The following is a 25,803-nucleotide window of genomic DNA, read 5'->3' on the forward strand; positions in this document are numbered from 1 at the left end:
CAACCCCCTGATCGGCCCTGCTCTGTGCATGACAGGGGGGAGCTCCCCAACCCCCTGATCAACCCTGCTCTGTGCATGACAGGGTACGGAGTCCCAACCCCCCTGATGGGCCCTGCTCTGTGAGTGACAGGTGGCAGCACCCCAACCCCCTGATTGGCCCTGCTCTGTTCATGACAGGGGGTGGCGCCGCAACCTCCCCATTGACCCTGCCTTGAGTGTGACAGCGGGCGGTGCCCCAACCCCCCAATCTGCCCTACCCTGAGCGTGACTGAGGGTGGCATCGCAACCTCCCAATCCGCCCTGCTCTGTGCATGACAGGGGGCGGCGCCCCAACTCCCCAATCAGCCCTGCTCTGAGCCCAACCAGGGGCTGCACCTAGGGATTGGGCCTGCCCTCTGCCACCTGGGAGCAGGCCTAAGCCAGCACTTCGTTATCTCCCGAGGGGTCCCAAACTGTGAGAGGGCACAGGCTGGGCTGAGAAACCCCCTCTCCCCCCCGAGTGCACAAATTTTTGTGCACCAGGCCTCTAGTCTATACTAATAAAAGGGTAATATGCTAATTAGACTGGATAGACCAGATGTCTTCCAGATGTCATTCCAGATGTCCTTCCTGACAAAACTGGGGGCATGGCTGGCCTGCAAACCCCCAGCAGCCCCTCGCCCAGGCCAGCCCCATCCTCCATCAGGGACCCCACCCCAATGGGGGCGTGGCTGACCTGAAAACCGTGGTGTCCCCTCGCCCCTGCCAGCCCAGGCCCCCAGCAGGGATCCCAACACCGATCTGGGACCCCCTTCAGGACAGACCAGCCAACCCCCACCCAAGCACCAGGCCTCTATCCTATATAATAAAAGGGTTATATGCCATTTGACCCTAACAGCAGAATGACCACTGGACCAGTCACTATGTGGTGCACTGACCAACTCTTGGTCCCTTTCCCCAGCCAGCAGGCTCTGATTGCCTGATGGCTACCCACAGCAAGGGTGGGGCCAACGAGCAGGCAGGAACAGCCGACCTCTCAATCCCTTCCCCCGGCCACCAGGCACCAATCACCAGATGGGAACGGGAAACAGGGGGTGGATGGTGGCAGGGGGCGGGGCCAGCTGTGGCAGCTGGGGAAGATGGCCCTGATCGCAGGACAGGCCTAGGGACCATACCCGCGCACGAATTTCATGTGCCGGGCCTCTAGTGTATATATAAATCTTTATTGTTGAAAGTATTACATATGTCCACTTTTTCCCACCATTGACTGCTTCTAGCAAGTCCCCATGCCTCACCCCAGGCCTTCACCACCCTGTTGTCTGTGTCCATGGTTATGCATATATGCATACAAGTTCTTTGGTTGATCTCTTCCACCCACCCAAGCTCTATTATAAATGTTGTGGTTGAACTCATTGTGGTTTAAATTTTTATTCTCTGATGACTAATAATGTTGAACACTTTTCAAATGTATTGCCTATGTAAATATCTTCTTTTCTGAAGTATCTCTAAGTTATTTTTCTATTGGATTTTCTAAATTTTTTCTCATTAATTTAGAATAATAAAATGTCTATTGTTTAAAATTATGCATGTATATAATAATATATAATTCCCATAAAGTGGAAATTTTATATATAATATCTATTTTATATTTATAAATACTAAAACGTATATGTATGCCATATATACTGATTTTTCAGCGGGAAGGGGAAGTGGGAAGAGGTTTACCAGATAATTTATATGCATAATGCATGGACAAACCATAGTGCTGGAAAGGCCGGGGAGGGGGTGGGAGCAGGATGGAGGGGCTCAATGGGGGAAAATAAGGGGACATCTTTAATATTTTCAACAATAAAGATAAAAATTTATATATGGTACATCTACACAATGGAATACTACACTGCTATAAAAAAGAAGGAATTCTTACCATTTGCAACAGCATGCATGGACTGGAGAGCATTATGCTAAGTGAAATAAGCCAGTCAGAGAAAGAAAAACACCACATGATCTCACTCATTTCTGGATAATAAAGAACATTATAACCTGATGAACAAAAAGATAGATACAGAGGCAGAGAAGTATGGAACAGACTGTCAAATTACAGTGGGAAGGCTGGGGGGTGTTGGGGGATGGGAGGGAGGTAAGAGATCAACTGAAGGACTTGTATGCATGCATATAAGCATAACCAATGGACGCAAGACACTGGTGGGGTGGGGTGAGGGCATGTGCCGGGAGGGAGGGGAGGCTGGAGAAAGGTCAATGGGGAAAAAAAAGAAAAGGAGACATATGTACTACTATCTGCAATACTTTAAACAATAAAATAAAATTCAAAAAAATAAAAAATAAGCAGTTAAAGTTATACACTGCCAGGGGGCGTTTTAAGTGTGACGAAGATTTACTAGTTTAATTTGTGTGACCGCTGGCACTGTTTCCTCGTCTGTGCAATGGGGCAATGATTGTGTCAGCGGTATGAGCTAGATTTTAATAATCTGGTCTTTTCTTAGAAAAATGCAATACAATCTCATATCAGTGCTGTCATGGGGATGGCTATCAGGCTTCTTTGGTTCCTTCCTTTCTGCTCAGTGGCTGCCAGGGTTGCAGATGCTCAGGGGAAATGAATCTCACAATATGCCAGCTCCTGTCCAATTTTGTCCCTTTTAAGGTAAATTCTATACTGCTTTAATTCATTATAACTGAAAAATATACACTGTTTTTCATCAGAAAAGAAGAACCAAAGATAAACAAATCCTGATAGAAAATTTAATCTTTCTATTTAATCTGTTATTTTCCCTTATCCGCAGTCAGAACCACAAAACCATCGTTTTCCTGGATAGGTTTTGGTATATCTGAACCATTATGATTCCAGAGGCGCTAATTTAGGTAGTATTGAAAGGATTACTTCTTGCTGGTATGTATAAAATTAAAAATATTAAACTATCAATTAAATTATTTCTATATATATATAATATATTTATATTCATATAGTTCCCACTATCTAACTTGGATTTTCACTATCTCAATGGTATTTTCTAAGGACCAAAATTGTTAAATTCTTATGTTTTTGTGATGAGCCCTTTTTTGTGACTTATTTCACACATCTTTGCCTACATCAAAGTGTAGAAGCTATTCTCCTGTATTTCTTTCTGGAATTTGTAATGATTTTCTCAAATTTAAGTATCTAATCCCTCCAGAGTGCTTTTGCACATGTCATAAGAATATTTCTTAACCTTTTTTTTACATAATGAGAAAATTTTACAATCTCTCTTGATTGCTTTGTTATCATTGTCATGTATTTTAATTGTAGATGTTACAAATATTAAAATACAGTATTATTGTTATTATTATTGTTTCCAGTTAACTTATTTTAAATTTTTTCATGTATATTTATCTTTTTATTGTACTTTCCATTCTTTCTATACTTTAATGATTCCATTTGGTATCATCTTCCTTCACACTGACAAACTTTACTATTTGTTTTAGTGAAGTTTTGCAATTTAGAAATTGTCTCAGCTTTTAGATATCATAAGAGACATTTATTTTGCTCTTAATTCTTTTTTTTTAAGGGTTTTTCCTCTAAGTCCTAAATTCTATGCTGGCTTCATGTTTTTTCCATTTCCTTCTGGATTCCAGGGTTTCTGTTTTAAATATTTTAATCAATATTATCAATATTTTTGGTACTCCTTTGAGGAATATAAAATGTCTTTTTCTTGAGTTACTTTCAAAATCTAATTTGTGTAATTTGTTTTTTCTCTGATTTGAGCAAATTATAATGTGCCTTTGCACCTATAACATGTGGCTTTATATTTACACTGCTTAAAGAAGTTCAAGGAGTTTCTTGATTCTGTGGATTGATATTTTTCATTAATTTACTTTCCCCCCAAATATTATCTCTTGCAATGTTGCTTTTATTCTACTATCTCTCTGCTCTCTCAGACTGGAACTCCAGTGACATCTATGCTATACCTTGTGACTGTACTGATAATTAGTTTTGTCCATTTTTAAATTTTTTCTACCTTTACTTAAGTTTGAATATCTTTTATTGCTCTAGCTTTAAGTTTATGAATCTCATTTTTTACTATGCCCAGTTTGCTTTTAAATTCATATGAGTTCTTAATTTCAAGTATTTTCATAATTAATTTCTAGAATACCATTTTAATTGTGTTCACTGTAAAAAATTATCCATTATTTATTGGTTTTGTCTTTTTACCCCTCTATTTTCTTTAACATATACATAAGAGATACATTATAGTTCCTGTTCGCTAATTTCAACATCTGATTATTTGGGCTCTTTTTCTATCATCTTTCTTTTCTCTCAATTACTTGCCACATTTTCCTCTTTATTCGCATGTCTTTTAATTTGTATTGTCATATAGTGTCTAAAATAATTATAGAGACTGGATTTTATTTCCTTTTATCCCCCTTTAAAATAAAGTTTCACTTTTCCTCTGTTTGGCAGATTAAGTGATCACCTCAATCTAATCAAAAAATGATATTCATGGTAGGTGCAATTTTGTAAGCCTTCATCACTTCTGGCTTGTCTCTGTTCCTCATAGATGATCCTCCCAGGAATTTAAGTGACTGGCGAATGACTATATATATATAGCTTTTTGGAGAGTTTTGTGTTTGTTTTATTTTGTTTTGTTTTGTTTTGTTTTAGCTCTATTGCTTCTTGCCCCTATGACTTCAAACTCTGGCAAATGACTTAACCTCAAAACTGCCAATATATTTGAAGCAAGCCCCACTGGCTCCAGTCAGATTTTGTCTCTTGAGTGTCCAGAGATGGCAGAAGATTTTATTCTGCATTTGAGAAGTTTACAAATCAAATCTTTAACCATAAGAAAGGTAGCCATGTACTTGGGTTGCTCTAGATTCGACTCCATCACATCGGCCTGTGGAACAGTCCAAAACTCCTTTGGATATCTTTGCCTCAGGAAGGTCCATGTCTCCAGGTTAAGCCCGTTTCTGCTTGTCCTCAGAATCAGCAGACGAGTCTAGATATGACAGTGATTGTCAGACTAGTTAGGAAGGGCTTTTCCCACTTTGCAATTTTAGCTCCTTTAGTCATTGTTGACATCACATTTTTGATATCTTGAAATATATAATATTTGTAAATATTATTTTATTTTGTATCAGAAGCAGTGAAAAATGCTTCATAAATCTAGATATTGTATCAGAAACATTGACCTGCATGATAAATTTCTGGCTGACTTTCAAACTTTTGAACAAATAGATAATTTTGATGTTTTCTCCTTCTCTTTTCCCTTACTACTATTACTTACTAAGCATTTATCATGTGCCAAACACAATGCTAAATGTTTCACTGTTAAGTACCTTTCAATGGGTACAATTATTATTCCTATTTCCCCTATTTATAGTAAGTCAGGCTCCTGGAGGTTTATACAGCTAGGATGTAATGGAACTAAAATTTTTGTCCCTGACTGCATGACTCCAAAATGTATGTTTTACCATCATGCTAATATATATATATATATATTTCAATATGTTACATATATTCTGTGTATATATTATATGCATTCAATATCTTATACACTTTAAATACTCAATCTATAATTCAATGTACTTATATTTCTGTATATATACATTTTTTTGTTTTTATAATATCTTCTCTAAGAACTGGTTTGTACACAGGTTTGCCATCAGAAGAATGAGTATCTACTCTAACACTGGTACTTGGTAGTGTGACCCTGAGTTCAATATTTGACTTTTCTGATTCTCCCTTTCCTTTTCTATAACTATAGGAATAATATCTCATTGGGTAGGTCTATGATAGGAGTTAATGATATGGAAACAATATTTAAACGATAAATCGCCATAAATATTTTAGTTATCATTTCCATTAACAGATATGCATGTTCATATCCTGACAAGTTTTTAGTTGTTCATATCTTTCTTGTAGTTCACTTCATCACATACAAATTATAGTTCAGCCAAACAATCAAGTAGTTATCCGATTGTGCAGATAACCAGCTAATCTCATTATTGAACTTGGCACATTATGTTGAATTATGTAGCCTAAGTGTCAAGAAAGGTCCTTAAAAAAGCCATTGGCAGTAATAGGATTTTAACCTTAGTTTGCTTGCCAAAGACACTTTAATTGACTGCATTATTAAGCTTGCTGAAGCTACTAGGAGGCCCTAAGAAAATTGAGCTGCCAGTTATTTAAAAAGTAACAGGATGGAGAGGGAGCAATTTAGATAGAATAGTTTTTTTTTAAAAAAAAAAAGACAGATATTATGTTGAAAATCATTCAGACATTTAAAAAAATGTCTGTACAATATATTCAAGTTCTATTTCCTAAAATTATGTAACAAAAAAACAGAAAAGCATGAAATAAGATTTTTTTTTTCTTTAAACATCACCAAAGACTGGGAAATTATTTCTCATGGTGATAGACTCATGCAGGGCAGCTACCAGAGCCAACCTCTACATCATCAGTCCGTTGAAATTACGTTCTGCATAATTATGGTGTAATTACAGTGTGATGTTTATTTGTGAAACAGTAGAGTCTTAGCACACACCCGTTCAGTTTACACAAATATAGCTACATGCTCTGTAAAGATAATTGAAACTGGGAAAGAGAGGGAGAAGGAAGAAAGAGGAAAAACAGAAAAGGGAGAGAGAAACTGGAAAGAGGGAAACATCTCTGTATTTAATTTCATAAAGTTTAATTTTCTAAAACAAAAATGCTGAAAACAAATAAAAATTAACTGTTGTAATTTTCATGGATAGCAGTTATGCTCCTTTGCATAATCTTCTCTTCCAAAGTTAGTCTTTCACATTTGAAAGAAATGTTGAGAAATCAAATCTGTTGTCTATGTAAATTGTAGGTATGTCTAATAGTAACTCTTTCACTTTGACAGGTTTCACCAGGTAGTCACCTACACTGAACATACAGTCACACCAAGGAATGAATTATTACTCCGGACCCTGGTTAGTTTTAACATTTAGGCTTCAGTTGGATTATACCACATACTAACTTATTGACTGAGAGAAATCAGCTTGATCAAACATACTTTAACAATAAACACAACTTCTTCAAAAGAAAATGCATTTTATAATAAAAAGTATTTTTAAAATGATTTATTTAAGCTATTATAGGATATAGACAATACTGTGAAACAAAGGAAAATATAGAAAAACAAAAAACTATAACAATGCACTCTGAAAAGAATAGTCTACAAATTAGCTTTTTTTCTCAAATAGTAGATTATCTAGTTTTAAATTTTCTTTTTTATTCTATGCCTTCTTGTTATTTGTTTTTTAACATCTCACCCATAAATTATAATAAAAATTAAAGCCTTATCATAAACTTTAATATCTACATTTGACCTCAGTCAAAAGGTTGAGAAACAGTTAAAACTTTTTATATCTAGTACAGTTTAAAAGATAAACAAGTCCAATACAAACTAAGATAGTACACATCAAATTTCTCTGTAAATTTAATGCTCCTTTTGAAGTTAAGACTTTTAAAATTTCTTCAATTTGTACTTATAAACTTGGTAATAATTTTCACCTATTGCCCATCTAACAAACTTTAAGAAACTTTTCTATGCTAGGAGTGGTACTAAACACTAAATACATCATTCTGAGGCATAACAAAGAAGAGCTTTATCTTATCTTATTGTGAGTAATTAATTATGGAGTGACTTCTACAAGAAACAGAAAAAAAAGGGGGGGGGGAATTTTGAGGCAAAAATGTTAGAGCACCTTCTCCATGTGATCTATTCCTGTCCTCAAATTATTCATAAAACAAAGATTGAAGTGGAAATACCCACTTCAAGCTAGAAATGTGTGACTTACCCTGAATTTGGTAAATCTATGTGGAATTAATAAAGGAAAGAAAAACTAATGGGAATTCTACTTAAAAAGAAATCACAGCAGCTTTTAAGTGCATAGCTACGAGCATTTACATAACCTCCTCTCTATTGTTATTAAAGTATTGGAAACATTGGTCATGTACAATTGGTTTTTACTCATTAGGTTTTTCTTTTATTCATTGATTTATTTAACCATTCAAAACACAATGACTGTGGATATAGCAAAGACCTAAACAAAGCCCCTGCCCATATAGACATTACTTTCTAATTGGAAGTGATAGATTGCGATTGCTTTTCCAAAACTAACCTAAACAATATTTCTGGTCCCAATTATTTGTATAGACTTTTGCCCCATCTAAATCTGGAGCTAGAGTTTCAGTCCCTTCATTCAGGCTTTGGTGACTCATTCAGTGACTAGAATTCTGCAGAAGTTAGGTGCTATATAAAGCCCAAACAAGGTCATAAAAGACAAAATAAGGATGCTTCAGGTGTAAGGAATGTGAGGAGGTGAGCATTTTAATTATTTGAAGCCCTGTCACTGTGTAACTGTATGGGAGACTCTGATAGGGAATCTAAGGCCAGTCAACTTCCAGATTCATGAGTAAAATAAATGACTCGTTGTTAAGCCATTGTTTGGGTGTGCTGTATTATACAATAGGAAGAGAGAGAAAATAAACAAATACGCTGAGGAATATAGAGTATGTCACAAAGACACGGGAATAAGTGCATGTTAAGAGACAATAGCAGAACCAGGCAGGTAGTAAAAGTGGGAGTTCACTATTTTGTAAGGGGTTCTAAGGAAAGCCTTCTCTGATCTGTAGACATTAGAGCAGAGACCGAAACAGAGCAAACCATAAAGAGGTCCTGGGAGAACATGTTGTCAAACAGAACACAATGCAAAGGCTCTGGGGTGAGAGTGTGCATGGTGTGTTCGGTCAACCATAAAGAGACAGGTGACTAAAGCAGAAGAAAGGAGAGTCAGAATAGTAAGGAATTAGGTTTTTAAGTATAAATGGGCCAAGGGGATATAAAGATATAATTAGTTACATTCCTTATAACTAAGGAAAAAATATTATAAAATATAGCACAGAAAGTCCTCACAGTACCAAAAATAATTCCAGCTTCAAGCTCCCTGCCAAAGTTTTACAATCCACTTTGATTAACGAGCATAGCCTCATTTTGCTTGGCTAAATTGATATCATACACTATTTGCATACCAATTATTTTTAAGCCACACATAAAACAATTTGCCCTGATGTTGTTCATAAGCACTGGAAAGCAAATAAATCATAGATGACAACTTTTTAAAGCACATATTGCAAAACATTCATCTTAATGTCTTAAATTTTACCGCCTATTCCAGAATAAATGATTAACCCAATTTGTAATTTTATTTGTTAGATTAATGCTATCTTGAAAACATAGCCAATGAATAGGAAAGTATCTTTTATCTGTGATCCAGATTGTCTCAAAGTGTTTTATCGTTGGCAGAAAATATGCTTTTGTCTTCACTGGTAGAGTAATATAAAGTTGCATAAACTATGCTTAAGGGATTGTTAGTTGACATGAAGCACTGACTGCATATGAATTTAGATACAGCTGTCACACGGGCTGCTGGGAAATATGGTGAGGTTTTGGACTTGGGAGATGACAGATAACCTAGATAAACTTTATTTAGCTCTAACTCCCTTCCCACCGCGATCACGCACATGTTCACCAAAGAGGATACTAGTGACATTTAACTGGCCTGTGTTTAGTAATCACAAAAAGAAAGAAAAGGATGAGAAAGTAAAGTACAATTAAGAGAAAGTTAAACCCTGGAAAAAATCTGCTGGGGTGATTAAGCACTGACTGACTGCTATTCAGTGTAAATGTATCCCAGGTCCCAGGAAATCATATGTAAAACAATGTTTATTTGCTGGGGCTTATGGGCTCTTATGATTAATTTTTGATGCAGATAGTAAATTATACGTGCACTATGCTACTTTTCTTGATCCTTTTGTTGTCTTCTTGTAGCTATTTAACTGTTTATGTCGTAATTGTTATTTTGTTTCCCCCGGGTTTCTGGGGTTTTATTTGTTTAGGCTTTTTTGTTTTGTTTTTTGTGTTTACTTTTCAGAAAATAGCAGAGAATTTTTTACAGTTTATGTCCCTGTGGTTCAGTGGCAGGTCCATCATCCCAGATATGAGGTGTACGGAAGCTTTAAGGGAGAAAATCAAGGCTCTTTCTTTCTTTTCTTCCTCTCGGTGGCAAGAAGCTTGGCATATACTTTGCAGGTAGATGAAGATTTGAACCCTGCTCTACCACTTATCATCGGTATGACCTAGGTCAGTGGTGGCGAACCTTTTGAGCTCGGCGTGTCAGCATTTTGAAAAACCCTAACTTAACATGTCACATATAGAAATTTTTTGATATTTGCAACCATAGTAAAACAAAGATTTATATTTTTGATATTTATTTTATATATTTAAATGTCATTTAACAAAGAAAAATCAACCAAAAAAATGAGTTCGCATGTCACCTCTGACACGCGTGTCATAGGTTCGCCATCACTGACCTAGGTCAAGTTATTGAACCTCAATAAACTTTTCCTTTCTGAATCTTTAAAATGGAGATGTTTGCTGCAACTTGAGAAGGTTTAAATGAGATAACATCTATAAAATGGTTAGCACAATACCCAGTTACTTTCTTCACTCATTCAATTAACATTTGATGAACTTCTGGCATGACACAGGAAATGTTTTTAGTGCTGGGTATTCAGGGGTGAGGTATCTGCCTTCACAGAGCTTATACTCTTATGGATGTTTTTAAATGAAATTTATATTTTACTAGAGGCTCGATGCACGAAATTCATGCAAGAGTAGGCCCTCCTTCCCCTGGCACCGGCACCGGCAGCAGCTTCCCTCTGGCACCCTGGACCTGGGTTTCCCTTGCAGCCCCAGCTTCGTCTGGAAGGTCTTCCAGTCTAATTAGCATATTACACTGTTATTATTATAGACTAGAAGCCCTGTGCAAAAAAATTTGTGCACTTGCAGGGGAGGGGGATCCCTCAGCCCAACCTGTGCCCTCTCACAGTCTGGGACCCCTCCGGAGATAACCACCTGCTGGCTTAGGCCTGCTCCTCTGGTGGCAGATGGCAAGCCCAATCCCGCAGTGTCTGCCCCATCTCCCCAGGTCGCAGATGGCAGGCCCGGATCCCGCCCACCCTGCCCACCCCGCCCCGCACACGGCAGGCCAGGATCTCACGCTGGGGAGGCCAGTGGCTGGGGATTGCGCTGCCCCAGCCCCAGGCGGGGCAGCGCAGCGGGATCTGCCTGCAGTATGCAAACTAGCTGCCATCTTTGTTGGCAGTTAATTTGCATATCACACTGATTAGCCAATGGGAGGTGTAGTGAAGGTATGGTCAATTACCATGTTTGTCTATTATTAGATTAGATAAGCCATTGCTGTCAGACAAACCAAGAGGGAGAAGAAGGCATCTCTTTTTAGCTCTGATGCTAACTTACTAGTGGCCATGGGCTGAAAAATGAAATGAGAGCAAATACATTTACAACTGAAAATAAAATAACTAAAATAAAAAGGTCAATGAATACATTCCACAGTAGAATGGAGATGGCACAAGAAAGAATCAGTGAATTGGACAATGGAACAAAATGAATTATATATTTCTTTGCTGAGATTCTATTTTTTTCATTTGTTGTTAGCACGTTTATATTTGCCCATTGAAGCATGTTGTGATACTGCTTTAAATATTTACCAGAATTCTAACATCCCTGTCATTTTGGTGTTGTTAACTTTTTGTTTGTTTTTTTCAATTTAGTCTGAGATCTTTCTGGTTCTTGGTGTGCTGAGTGATTTTCTATTAAAACCTGGATATTTTGCATATTATATTGACTCTGGATCTTAATTTAAACCTCCCATTTTGGCTGGCTACTTCTGACATGTCTCAAGCAAGAAATGAGAGAATGGTATAAATAGATAAAAAGAACATATATTCCATATTTCCATAATCAGAAGTCCCTCATAGTATTTTCTCCCTGACATTTATTTGTTTATTTATTTATTTGTTTATTTTAACTCTTTATTAAGTATTGCATATGTCTCCTTTTTCCCTCACTGACCTCTCCTCCAACTGTTCCAATCCCCCACCCCCAGCACATGCCCTCACCCCGCTACTGTCTTTGTCCATGGGTTCTGCTTATATGCATGCATACAAGTCCTTTGGTTGATCTCTCACCCCCACCTCCCCTGCCTTCCCTCTGAGGCCTCATAGTATTTTTTTTTAAATATGTGCCGAGCCAGCTCAGCCAAGGGTTCCGCAAGCCCGAGTGAGGGCGGTGAAGGATGAAGAAATGACAGACAGAGAGAATAAGCTGGGTATAAGTGGATCTTTCTGTGCCTAGCTGAGGCCACAGAGAGAGATCCAGAGGCAAGCTGAGTCTTTCTTTCATAGCCAGAGGTAAACAAGGTAGTGGTCACCATAGTTACAATGTTTTCTTTTGAGTTTCACTTGTTTTGGCAGCATTTGCTGCACCTCCCACAGCCCATTAGCTACCTAGGAAGGATCTAGGAAGCATCATAAGGTCAAGCCTAATTATGCTAAGAGGACTGTGCCCTCTAAGCTGAGACTTGTTTGTGGCTTTGCCAACAGGTCAGTCCGTGGCTTAACCCTATAGCCATGCCCTACATAAATATATTTTTATTTATTTCAGAGAAGAAGGGAGAGGGAGAGAGAGATAGAAACACCAAGGATGAAAGAAAATCATTGAATGCCTTCCTCCTGCACCCTCCACACTGGGGATTGAGCCTGCAACCCGGGCATGTTCCCTGACTGGGAATCAACCATGACCTTTTGGTTCATAGGTCGATGCTCAACTGTTGAGCCACGCTGGCCAGGCAGCCTCATAATATTTCATTGGAGAAATTTGAGATGTACTCTATTGTCAATATTTGCTAAAATTAGGAAGGATTAAAGAAATAAAAATAAGATAATCAATGATGATAAAAACAAAACAATAGAGAAAATCAATCAAAGAGCTTGTTCTTTGAACAGATCAATATATTAGACAAACCTCTGCTTAAACTAAAAAAATGAGAGAAAGACACAAATTACCAATATTATAAAGATATCATTACAGAACCTGCAAACATCAAAAAGGGTATTAAAGAAATACTATGCATATCTCCTAATACATAGATTTGACAACTTAGATGAAATAGACAAATTATTTTTTTAAACTACTAAAACTCATCAATTTGAAATAGATAATTTGGATAACTATGTAAATATTAAGGTAATTGATTTTGTAATTTATAAACACAAAAAATAATCAATAGGACTTAAGATTTTACTGGATAAATTTACCAATATTTTAAAGAAAAATCAACACCTGTTCTATATAATATCATCCAGAAAATAGAGATAAAGAAATATTTCTCAATTTGGCTTGAGACAGAAAATAAATAATACTGCAGATCAATATTCATCTTATATGTTGATGTAAAAGTTCTTAATATATTAGCAAATAAAATTCAGCAATATATAGAAAGCATTATATACTATGATCAGTGTCATTTATTCCAGAAATGAAAGGTTATTCCAATATTTGTAGCTTAATCAATATAATGTAACATAACAGGCTGAAGGGCAGGTTGTCTGTTAGTAACCACTCTTATTCAACATACTGCTGGAAGTTTCAGCCAGTGCAATAAGTCAAGGTGAGGTTAATGATGTAGGAAAGGAAGCCATAAAACTGCCCATATTTGCAAATGAGATGACTATCTAGAAAATCTCACAGAATCTAAAAAATAATTTAGAGAGAAGGAGTGAGTTTAGCAAGGTCACAAAATACAAAATAAATACAAAAACAATAAATATGAGGACACTGAAACTTACAATGCAATACAACTTACAGTTGCTAAAAAAAAAAAAGAATACCTTCATGTAAATCTAACACAAACATTGTAATTAGGGAAGGAGTAAAAGAAATAAATGCACACTTTACTGAATAGGATACAAGATGGCAAACATCATTAGTCATGAGAATACAGGGAAAAGCAAATTCAAACCACAAATAGATATCACTCTACTCCTCTCAGAATGGCTAGAAGAACAAACTATGACAACTCCAAATGCTGTTGAGGATGCAGAGAAACTAGATTATTAATATTTTGCTGGCAGGAATATAAAATGTATCAACAATTTTTGAAAGGACCTTGTCCATCTCTTAAAATACTAAAACTGCAACTACGATATCACCTTCCAATTGCATTCTTACGCATTTATCCCAGAAAAAGGAAAACATATATTCACACAAAACCAATACAATAATATCTATACCAATTTTATTGCAAACAGCCCAAACCTAGAAACTACCCAGATGTCCTTCAAAGAGTAGATGGTTAAATGAATTGTGGGACATCTATACCATAAAATACTACTACTCAGCAATTAAAGGGAACAAACTATTAATGCATGCAATAACCTGGAGGAATTTCCAGAGAATTACTAGTAGGCTGATTGAAGAGAGCAAATCCAAAAAAAGCATCAACTATATGATTCCATTTACAGAACATTTTTTAAATGATAAAAAATATAGAAATAAAGGACAGATTCATTGCAGCCAGGTAATAAAAGGGATGAAGGAGTTGTGGGCTTCATTACAAGAGGGCAACATGAGGAACACTTGCAGCGACGTAAATGTTCTGAGGTTTGACTTCATCACTGTCAATATGCTGGTTATGATCTCATACTTCAGATTTAAGATGTTATCATCAGGAAACTGGTAAAAGGTACAAAAGATGTGTCTGTATTATTTATTACAACATAATGTGTGTATATAATTATATCAAAGTTAAAAAATAGAAAGGATTTTTAAAAATTATAAGAGCCAGCCAGAAAAATGGAGGGAAAAAAAAGAGCAGTGAATGAGAGTGGCAGACATATTTGTCCAACTATTTTCTAAAGTGATACAAGTCAAAAATAAATTTAAAATTTTTAAAAAGTGATACAAGTAAGGGATGATTCAAAATTATAGAATTTTCAAAAGTTAATGACAGTAAAACAATTTATGGTTTGTGTTACTTTTTTCTCCACATAATGAATATGTGATTATAATAATTTTTAAATAAATAAAATATTGACATAGTTTTTCATACAGAAAAAGTAAGCACAAGTACAGGTGTAAATTTATTTTTATATTTTACACAAGAGTTATGTTAACTATGTGTACAAATATTAATTATTATTACAAAAATACATAAAGATTTTCTTTTTAACATGAGAAAATTGAATATTATCAGGATAACTCTCAATTGAGAAATCTGTACAGAAGAAATTGCCACCATTAATGTGAAAATTCAATAAAGAAACATTTAAAATAATGCCAGAAGTTTTTTTATATATAACTGTGTACACATACACACACACACATACTATATACCAGGTTTACTGACAAGATCCCTTATCTACAACCTAAAATGTCACCTTCAAATTTTTTATAGTTAATTTTCTGCAACAATAAAAAGTGAGTATTAAAGTAAATACTTTAGAGGAAAAAAAGCATTTCTATGTAGAAAACATCTTTCTTTTACACATATTAGAAGCAAAGTTTTTCAAACCTGATACAAATGGACATGGTACCAGGTATGCAAAATATTTAAAAATACAATTTTATGATTTTGTTTTGTTTACAATTATTTATACATAATCATTTATTTAACAATTAACATTTAGTCATGGTTTCCTATGTTTCAGATACTGTACAATACACCAAATAGGCAAAAATAAAGAAAATATAGGGTTTCAAGGATTTATGAATTGGAACTATTGGATAATTACTGAATAATTTAACCATTAAATTCTGAGAATGATGTCATTTTGCAATTCATAAAATACTCATAGGCCCTCCAGAAAAGTATAACAGTGGGGTTTAAATGGAACAAGAAGACATATACTGTTTATTAAATATTTCTCAGAATATTAGAATTTGAAATTACCTTCAAAATTAATTGATGAAATTCCCTCATTATATCTATAATAATAAAACATAATATGCTAATTAGACTGGACAGCTGAACAACCTTCCAGATGTCCTTTAGGACGACCTTCTGGACGAAGCTGGGGCTGTGAGGGCTGGCCAAGGCTCCAAGAGGGCTGCGAGGGCTGGCCAGGGCTGTGAGGGGCTGTGAGGGCTGAGCCCCTTGCACCAATTTCATGCATCAGGCCTCTAGTCCTTTAAAAAATTAACACTCAGATCTCACAATTAGCATATCACAGGACTTAGATGTATAAGTCCTAAGTCAAGTAAGCAATCTTCCCACCTAGCCAAATATAATGATATTTCAGATAATATGCTTTTTGCTTAACATATAGAACTTGGATTTTGCACAGCAATAGGTAGCAAAGGTAAATGCTATCTAATGCTGTTATTTCTCCTATACTTTAGTAAGTCCAGGGCGCTTAGAGAATTTGATTACACAGCATCTGCTATAGTGCTTAATAGATAGCTCGTTATCATAATGTGCCGGACTTCTTCTTCTGTAGTATGTTTTGCCTCATTAATACTTTACTGCATTCATCACATCTTACTGCTCCCCCAGTGGATACTGAATTCCGTGAAGTCAAGGATTTAATCTTATGCAGATTTGGATCCTTAGCACTTTCACAGTATTTGGCTTTTGGCAAGTCCCCAAAATAGGTGTATTAATGGAACTTGCTGTGGGAAGACTCAGAGGCACAGATAAGGATATAAATGACTAATTATTGAATTGTGCCTTACTGAATGGAGATTCCTTTCATTTAATATGCTTGTCAATAACTTGAAATACTTATAAGTCAGGGGATGGCCAAGCCACCTTCCTGGCACCCCCATCTTTACTGAAATACTTTTATAAAGATTGAGAAGAATTACATGATCAATTGTTCGCTAACGCTTACAAAGGAGGTGAAAAAAAAAACCGAGAAGAACATGAGTTGAAAATGGTCAGGATTAGAGTGATAAATATAACAGGTATTTTATAAAGCATTTACTTTATAATACTATTTTATTTTCACTAGGATTATAATAATTATTTCATTATTGGTTTCTTCTATAACTGCTGATAAGAACAATCTGGTTCCCTGATTTACTGATAAAGACAACATGTTTCTTAGCCAGGTATTAGACTGCTGAGGCTTGCTTCTGTTCCAAGGTGGTGTGAAGAAGCAGGGAGGAGGGAGGAGGAAAGGCCTGCAAGTAAGTGGGCAATGTTTGCATGTATGTTTGCAATGTTTTGGAGGAGCTACATTATATGAAGATGTCAACATGAATCCCTGCCAAAACAAAAAACTAAAAAACCCCGCAAATGATTGCAATAAAAATGTGAGTGCAATCCTGAAAGAAGGCAGTTTTACATTGAACATTATTTAGCTGAACTGGGAAAGAGTGAACAGGCCCACACAGACACATAATAGTTTATATACCATGAAACAGAAGAATAATGGCTTTATTTGGGCTAAGATGAGGGGATTCTGGTCTTCTGCTAGCTATAAAAAATTTACAGTACAAAGAAAAGGGCATGACCTTTTCAAGTATATGAAATCTTTGAAAAGAAAGATTAACACTAAAATGAAATAGGAAACATATGAACAGGTATGTTTTGAAATTTATATATTTGTATGGAATATCAATACTTTTCTAAAACTAAACAAAATTGTTAATGCATATCATCTCTTGAGGAATAGTCGATCACCTACAACTGAGTCTGCATTATTGTGGATGAACCTACTTATTAGTTATATTTCTCCATGAGTCAAAGTAAAAATACAATGCCAGTTCTTTTCGATATACTATTTGTCTTTAAAACACTGTAGCTGATACTCAGTTTTTCTGTTCTGGGAAGCTGCAACTAAAGCTTAAAATTAATTGATTTTTATGCTAGAAGTAGATAATGTAAGTCTTTTTTCTAAGACCACTAAAGTTAAACTAAACCAGCCTGTGCTTCCACAGCTGGGTGGTGTATCTCAAGGAAGCAGCCAGAGATATAAATAGAAGAAATTAAAAAATATAGGGGGGTACCAAGTGGTCAAGCCTTGTGTTAGATAGTGGGTAAGACAAAACACATTTCACATATATTCTAAAAATATATAAAGATGCACAAACATTGAAAGAATTTTACACTTAATAACTTGTTTTTATACATATTCTGACAACCTCTGCCTCTGAATGAGTGTAACTCTATTAATATTTAATCTAATTCTTGATGTTTGGGTTTAAGATTATCATTCTACTACTTATGTTTCCCATACTGTTGTTTATATTTCTTACTTTTTCCTTTCCTGCATTCCTTTGAATTATTTAATAGTTTCTAGAATTGCATTTTAATTTATCAATTGTCCTTTTTTAGTTAAACCTTTTTCATTACTTTTTTGTGTTCATTTTAAGATTACAATGTGCTTTTATAGTATTTCAAGGGTCTGCATCCATATACTAGTAATGTTGTACCATTTGCAACATGTACAAATTCGCAACTCTTGTTCTTGTGGTAGAGTTTTCCATGTGTATTGAATTTCATATTTTCTGAACCCCAGTAGGCAATGCTAGTGTCTATTTTAATCAATAATATGCATTTAAAAGAAATGATAATTTCCAATATTTTTCACTCATTTCTGAATATCTAAGTGTTCATACTGTATCATCTCCTACAATCTGAAGAAATCCCATTAGAATTTGTTGTTAAGGTTTGTTGGGATTAAATATTAAATTCTAGTGAATTGCCTTTGTTGTTGTTTTTAAGTCTAAAAATATATGTATGTAGTTCTCCTTCATTCTGTAATATTATTTACTCTGGATATAGTATTCCTGTTGACATATTTTTTTAGCTCCTTAAAGATATTGTTTCATTGTCTTCTGGCCCCAATTATTTTTGGTGAGGCCAGAAATCCTTTGAAATTTGCATGCCTATATATAGCATGTACTTTTTTTCTGATTTCTTTAAAAATATTTCCCTTATCTTTTGCTGTCATTAGTTTGATTATTATGTTCTTGTAATGGCAGTTGTTATCCTATTTGGGTTTTATTGAAATTTTGGGATTTGTAAATGTATATACATAACCATTTAAGGACTTTTCAGCCATTATTTCTTTGAACATTTTAATTTTATTGAGCTCTGAGACTCCGCGGAGTTCTGGAAGGTGGAGCCCTGCGAGTTCCCACAGCCTCCCAGGCTCTTGTTTACATACTTCCTCTTAAATCTGTGAGTTTGATTGTTGATCCCGGTGCATGTGATTGCCCAATTGGGGTCGCTAGCGGAGCTTGTAGGGGAAGATTGTTTTTGGGGAGCCTGGAAAACAGAGCTGAGAGTGGCGACTGGTGAAACAGATCTGGGCGGAGCTGGTTCAGGTACAATAGAGAACTCCTGGTCAGAGAGGACTTAAAGCCTTGGAGGTCAATCCAGACACACTGCCACCCAGAGGCAGAGCCACGAACTGACTCTTCTGTACATACAAATACAGCAGTAAGGGGAACCAATACGGCCTGCCTTAAAATCAGGACTGTGGCTTACAACACGGAGGAACAGTGTATCAGAGGGAAATTCAACATTCTCCTGAATTCCGGGCGTGCCAAAAAGAAGAGTAGAAGATCTGAAGCACCTGCATTACTGCACATTTTTATTTTATTTTTTTTTAATTAATTACTTTTTCACCTTTTAACTAAGAAAACATTGTTTTTCTTTTTTTTTTCCATCACCTGATTTTACCCTTTCAACTACTACATTTTTATTTTTAACTAGTATTATTACCACTACCATTTTACCATTTTTTAAAGTGTCATTTTCTTTTCTTTTATTTTTTTATTTTTTTATTTTGGGACTAATGTCCTCCATTCTATTTTCATCGTTCCTTTAGCAACATTTTTCTCTACCTCAATTTGCCTCTGTGCTAAACCCTCTTCCCCACTTTTTCCCTTTTGTTGTCCTGTTTCTCTTACCCTACTCCAGGTTTAGATCTTCCCTATTCTTTTTACCCCCTGTCAAAATTTCACCCTACTTATATACCCTATGTCCAATCCCCTGCTCTAAATCCTTATACACCTTTCCCTTATCTTCCTTCACTATCCAAATTTTTTTCTTCTTCTTCTTCTTTTCTCTCTCTATTGTTTATTGTTGTTTGCTCGATTGACGAGTATATTGGGGGTTTTTTTAGGATCGTTTGTGAGGTTAGTCTGCTTATTCTTTTTATTTTTCTCCCCCCGCCCCCCGGTTATTTCTGTGCTTCTGTTTTCCCTTGCGTCGCTTGATATTATTGGTTGTTTGTAGTTTGTATTCATCTCCAGGAATCTGCTGCTGTAAATTGTTGGTATTAGTGGCGGTTCTATAGGAGTTTTCCCCTCATATAAATAGTCTCTTCCCCTCTTATACTTCACTCTCTTTTCTCTCTTACTTTTTTTTTTCTTTTTCCCCTTCTTTTTTCCCCTCCCTTTTTCCAATTTTATTTTTGCACTCCTTTTTTTTCTTTTCTTTTTTCTTTCTTTCTTTTTTCTCTTCTACCTTTTTCTCTTCTTTCTTCCTTATCTCCTAACTCTCTTAGCTCGGGTGGCCACCTTTATTTGGGGTTATTGATATCGTAAATACATTCGTGTTCAGTGCCTGGTACGTTGTGCCTTGTTGTGTTGTATTTTGTGCCTTTAAATCAACGCAGCAGATTCAAGCAACAGCGGCCTCCTGATCTCCACACGCTCTGTCTGGGGAACAGTTACTGTGTGTGAAGCCTCCCTCCACCTGCCAGAAGAGCCACCACAGCTGTGAACAGCACCCACCAGAGGCCCTGCTATCAACGGAGGAGCCACTGCTACCACAACCGCCCAAGGAGCAACCACACCCCGAGGAACCACTGCCACCCAGGGAGCAGCCACTGAACGACTCAACAACTAGATATGTCAGTGAGATCAAACATGGGTAGACAAAGAAACCCCCAAAGGAAAGAAAAGGAGGACTCGCCAGAAAAGCAGCTAAGTGAGACAGAGGCATGCAACATGACGGAAAAAGAATTCAGAATAAGGGTCCTAGAGTACATGCACCGGTCGGAGGAAAAAATCAATACCATATGCAAGAAGCTAGAAGAATCAGATGAAAAATTCAATACCATATGCAAGAAGCTAGAAGAAACAGATGAAAAAATCAACAACTTAAGTAAGGCCCAAGAAGAAATGAAGAGTGATATAGCTGCCATAAAAAACTCCATTGAAAGTATCAACAGTAGACTAGGAGAAGCGGAGGACCGAATTAGTGAATTAGAAGACAAGGAAGCAAAACACACCCAAACTATACTGCAAATGGAGAAAAAAATTAAAAGACAGGAGGAGAGCCTAAGGGAGCTTTGGGACAACATGAAACGAAACAACATACGAATAATAGGGGTGCCAGAACAACAGAAAGATGAACATGGATTAGAAAACCTATTCGAAGAAATAATATCAGAAAACTTCCCTGAGGTGGGGAAGAAAAAAGTCACACAAGCCCAGAGAGTCCCAAACAAGGTGAATCCGAAAAGACCCACACCAAGACACATCATAATTACCATGGCAAATGTTCAGGACAAAGAGAGAATCTTACAGGCTGCAAGAGAGAGACGGAAAGTTACATACAAGGGATCTCCCATTAGATTATCAAATGATTTCTCAACAGAAACACATCAGGCCAGAAAAGAATGGACAGAAATCTACAAAGTGATGCAAAGCAAAGGACTGAATCCAAGAATACTCTATCCAGCAAGGCTATCATTCAAAATTGAAGGGGAAATAAGAAGCTTCACAGACAAAAAAAGGCTAAGGGAGTTTATCACCACCAAGCCAGCCATGCAAGAAATGCTAAAGGGACTGGTGTAAAAAGAAGAAATAACAAGCTCAGAAAGAAAACAGCCACACACACAAAAAAAGAAATGGCTACAAACAAGTACCTTTCAATAATAACTTTAAATGTAAACGGACTAAATGCTCCAACCAAAAGACATCGAGTGGCTGAATGGATAAAAAAACATGACCCATACATCTGCTGTCTACAAGAGACCCACCTCATTAGAAGGGACTCACACAGACTGAAAGTGAAGGGATGGAAAAATATCTTTCACGCAAATGGAAAGGAAAAGAAAGCTGGGGTAGCAATACTTATATCGGACAAAATACATCTCAAAGTGAAGGCCATAACCAGAGATAAGGAAGGCCACTTCATAATACTAAAGGGATCAATACAACAAGAAGATATAACCCTGGTAAACATATATGCACCCAATGCAGGAGCACCCAAATTCATAAAAAAACTCCTGGAAGATATCAAAGGAGAGATCGACAACAATACAATCATAGTAGGGGACTTTAATACACCACTGACACCACTGGATAAGCCCGCTAGACAAACAATCAGCAAAGAAACAGCAATCCTAAATGACTCACTAGATCAGATGGACTTAATTGACATCTTCAGAACACTTCACCCCAAAGCCATGGAATATACATTCCTCTCAGGTGCTCATGGGACATATTCAAAAATAGACCACATATTGGGTCACAAGCAAAGTCTCCACAAATTCAAGAAGATTGAAATCATAAAAAGCTTCTTCTCAGACCACGATGGCATAATGTTAGAAATAAACTACAATAAAAACAACCCAAAATACTCAAACACTTGGAAGCTGAATAGCATGTTATTAAATATTGATTGGGTTACCAATGACATCAAAGAAGAAATTAAAAACATCCTGGACACTAATGACAATGAAAACACAACAATCCAAAACCTATGGGACACAATGAAAGCAGTCCTGAGAGGGAAGTTTATAGCTCTACAGGCCTACCTCAAAAAACAAGAAAAAATGGTAGTAAATCATCTAACTCTACAACTCAAAGAATTAGAAAGAGAGCAACAAGAAAACCCCAGAGTGAGCAGAAGGAAGGAGATAATAAAGATTAGAGCAGAAATAAATGACATAGAGACCAAAAAAACAATACAGAAAATTAATTTTATTAGCAATTATCTCTTTCCTTTTTAAAAAAATATATTTTATTGATTTTACAGAGAGGAAGGGAGAGAGAGATAGAGAGTTAGAAACATCGATGAGAGAGAAACATCGATCAGCTGCCTCCTGCACACCTCCCACTGGGGATGTGCCCACAACCAAGGTACATGCCCTTGACCGGAATCGAACCTGGGACCTTTCAGTCCACAGGCAGACGCTCTATCCACTGAGCCAAACTGGTTACGGCTCTCTTTCCTTTTTTTATGAAATAAGCCTTTTAATATTGTCTCACATGTCTCAAGGCTCTGTCAATTTTTTAAATCTCCTTTATTGTTTCCCTCTATTTTTAGATTTATTAAATTATACTACCTTTTATTTATATTTTCCAGCTATTACATTCTGTTAAATGCACACAGTAAATTATTTCCCAGATATTGTATTTTTAAGTTCTATAATTTCTACTTAGGTCTTTTTTATGGTTTCTATTACTCAGCTGAGATTTTCCATGTTTTCATTTATTACAAGTTTGTTTACTTTTATGTCCTTTATTGGGTCATTCTAATTATTGGTCCATCTTAAAATGTATTTATATTTATTATCTTTTTCTATGAGATTATTCACATTTCCTATGTTTTCATATGTCTAATCATGTTGAATTGCATCATGAACATCGTTGTACATTCTGTCATATGCTTCCCAAATGGATTTTTTTATGAGACATTTAGCTTAGTTGAAATCAAATTACAATTCTGTCTCTTGGGCACACATCAAAATCATAGTTTGTGTTTTTTGTTTGTTTGTTTTAGTTTTGCTTGAGTTGGTCTATGTCTGCACTGTGAATGTGTAGTTCAAGGGACAGGCCAGAAATGTTGGGGGAGTTTACAGGGAAATTTAGATTCTCTGTTCTTTCATTTCTAGAATTTCTCCTTCTTTTACCAGTGATTGTAATTGCCTCAAAATTGTAAGTCAGATAATCTAAAGTTTCCTCTTTGAGTTATAGCTGACTGCATGACACAGAACTCTCTCTCCTTTGCATAGGTTATAAAATAAACACATGTACATACACACAGACATAGATACTTACATATATACACAAAGAATAAAGTCACCTACGGTATTCCCTATTACAAATCTGTTCAACCTTGTTGTCAGTTTACACTTGCTCTTCACTATTTTTGATATTTTACAAATGGTTTATACTTGTCATCTGGAGGAGGGACTATCACATATGAGCTTTCTTAGCAATTGCCTAATGTAGAACCTAAAGATAAATCATTTTCACGTTAAAATGAACTGGAATGTAGAGCAAGAAAAAGTAGGTTTAAGATCTGATAAAGCTGGACCACAGTGGTCAGCTGTGGCATCGATGTACAAAGATCCAACCCAGCTAACTAGATCTTGATGTTGATTTACACAAGACTGTCCCTGACATTCACATAATGTACCTGAATTTTTATGTACACCTCAAAACATTGGTTAATCAGATCTTCAGGAATATGCATTTCCTATCTATTTATAAAAGAAATTAAACCACTGGAAAAATAACTAAAATTTTCTGAAAACAAACTTCTCATCTTGACAATAGGACCAAATTTTTGATCCCATATTTCTGAATCATGCCTCTTTGAGTTTCTCTATATGGAGTAGCATGATTATAAATTGTTTATGAAAAAGATCATTTTAGTAGAAAGATCACTTTTTTGTTCTTATATTTAACAAATACTGTGACATGACATGTGAAAAAGTTGATGGTTTTAATTTTTACATTTTAAATAATAGATAATTTATATTCAAAAGTTTTTGAGAAAGCATATATTTTGTTGACTTTCTGAAGGTGTTTCTTTTTGGCTTATTATTTTTTCTAGTAGTTTTAATAAGTCTTCTCCTTGAAATTTTGTGTGTGATTTTAAGTCATGATCCCATCATCTGCCTTAGATAGACTTTTCAAGGGAGCTTCATTTCCAGAAGGGAAGGTCTTTAGAGAGGAGATGAAGATGTGAGTGAAGGTTTCATTTCTTTGAGTTACTTATTTGGAAAGGAGAAAGTGAAGACAGCTTTTAATCAATCATACAATTTTGTGTGTTCTCACTCAGAATAAGTTATAGTTTCTATATCCCTTTTAGAAGAGAATGTGGGACCTTAGATTAGAAAAGCCAACACAATCATATACCAGTGATTTTCAACCTTTTTCATCTCACAAAGTACACACAAACTAATTACTAAAATCCTGTGGCACACCTAAATATATGTTATATTTTTTGCCCATCTGACAAAAAAATAGGTATAAATTTTATTCATTCACCCCAGATAGCTATTGTTGTGTTGGCTGTTGTGATTTTTTTTTTATTTGACAATCTAAGGGAAATGAGGTCAGCGCCCCTGACTAAATAGTCAGGTATGGCATGATTTAAAAATTATTGTGGCACCCAAGTGTGCTGCAGCACACCAGTTGAAAATCACTGTCATATACAACATGTTTTGTATTATTCCTGCTGAAGGTTTTGCCGATAAATGGTGAAAAAAAGAATTATCTCTATGTTGAGGAACTTTGATAAATTATGTGGCCATCCATATATTCAATCTACTCTTTTATTAAGGTTTTCATCAACTTTGTCTTGGCCTGAAATATTCTTTTAGTATAGCTATCTTTAGTACTCAACAAGTTCTTTGGGAATAGACTTGTCCATTGGGATTCCCTGAACAATATTATTAAACACTTATGATAATGGTCATAAAAAAAAGAAGAAAAAACTTTTCATCTTTCTTAAAGTGAATTTTCTTAAAATGCAAATAAAATGTGTATTAATTCTCATTTTCTTAATTCAAACAGTATTTTTCTCTTAAAAAAAGGGGGAAAGGTGTGAGTTTAGAATGAGCATCATTTAAGATTTATTTTATAGTCAAAGCCAAGACTTTACTTTCCTAAAATTGTGCCATGGCCATTCCCAATTCCCTGGCACTCTGTGCTGGGAATGAGTCTGGCAGATATCTTGATA

At 35.8% G+C, this 25,803-nt stretch overlaps 1 pseudogene; it reads left to right on the top strand.

Annotated features, from left to right (window-relative positions):
* The window catches only part of LOC102256250, a 32,543-nt pseudogene extending 22,401 nt beyond the window's left edge, over nucleotides 1-10,142 (top strand).
* Nucleotides 10,143-25,803: the final 15,661 nt, after the last annotated feature.

The sequence above is a fragment of the Myotis brandtii genome, unplaced genomic scaffold (assembly GCF_000412655.1).
Source record: "Myotis brandtii unplaced genomic scaffold, ASM41265v1 scaffold609, whole genome shotgun sequence".
Classification (NCBI taxonomy): domain Eukaryota; kingdom Metazoa; phylum Chordata; class Mammalia; order Chiroptera; family Vespertilionidae; genus Myotis; species Myotis brandtii.